Consider the following 1,421-nt stretch of genomic DNA (forward strand, 5'->3'; position numbering starts at 1 on the left):
AGTTTCAATTTGACGTCATGATTAGCCTGCCGCATTAGCAAGTATAAAAACACGTCATCGATGACACATTTTAAGACAGAGAGAGAGAGAGAGAGAGAGAGAATCATGTACACACAGATGGACGACTTCGCTTGGGGTATGTACTGCCCGGCAGTACACATCTACTTAATTATTATTATCCAAGCGGAGCGCGGGCGAAGCCCGCGCGTAGCGAGGTAGTTTTTTTTTTCATCTTCCAGCACTGAAAATTTTTTGGCCAAGTGGTGTCTGTCTGGACATTGTTCTAGAATTCATCTTTTAGCACAATATTAGCGACACTGTTTGGACAATTCTATTAAAATTAGGCGTACAAACTGATTTTGTTTCGGGGAATCCTCTCAGAGGATCAGAATTTTCATATAATATCATCGGAAGCTGTTACAACGGGAAAATGTGAAACTTTTGTCACTTTTTAACATGGAATTTCATCTTTGAGCGTTTCAAGCGGACTTTAATAAAATAGTTATTTGCGAATTAAGCAGCGGAAGACACTCACCGGTTCAACATGTGTATGGTCATTAAACCTCAAAACATTTCAGTAAGTGGTTTAGACAAACACCTCCGCCATGTGAGGGTGACTGGTTTGTAGCTGAAGAGTTTTTTTCTAAAGTGTGTTCTAAATACAAATGACGTACTGGTAATGATGTAATGAGTTGTTCTAATCTTGTTCTTGGAACTCTTGCTGTTCCAAGCTTGTTCTTAGCAAGTCTTGGTGACGAGAACAAAGACTATCAATGAAATCTTTAGAAATAACCTCTGACAACGACGACGATGACGACGACGACGACGATAACAACAACAACAACAAATGACATCGACGACGACGACGACAACAACAACAACAACAACAACAACAACAACAACAACAAAAACAACAACACGAGAACAACAACAATCACGACAACGAACATGACAACAACAACACCAACAACTACGACGACAACTACAACGACTGGGTTATGATGACATCACCAATGATTTAAAGGCCGTTAAAAAATCGTTAAATCCTATTTCTTCACTGATTCTTATGAAATTTTAAAGGTAGGTTTGTTGTCCCCAACTTATTTTCACTTAGTCCGGTGGCAGGGTATGTTGACCTAGAAATGCTTAGTTACAATCGTTTCTTGGCATTTTTGAGTGCTTTGGACCATAAGGTTTAAGAATCCGGCGGGTGTACAAATGACACCCTCTTGGAATTTTCATAATTCAAGATGGCGGCCAAGATGGCGGCCGAATACGGTATTTGCTATATCTTTCGAAGTAAACCACATAAACTCATAATTGTTCAGTCTAGGATAAGGTTTTAAGGGTCCAGGAAACCATTCCTTACGTTTGTATAGTTATTTCACAACTTGTTTTGGTTTTCAAGATGGCGGCCATAA

The sequence above is a fragment of the Littorina saxatilis genome, linkage group LG7, assembly GCF_037325665.1.
Source record: "Littorina saxatilis isolate snail1 linkage group LG7, US_GU_Lsax_2.0, whole genome shotgun sequence".
NCBI lineage: Eukaryota > Metazoa > Mollusca > Gastropoda > Littorinimorpha > Littorinidae > Littorina > Littorina saxatilis.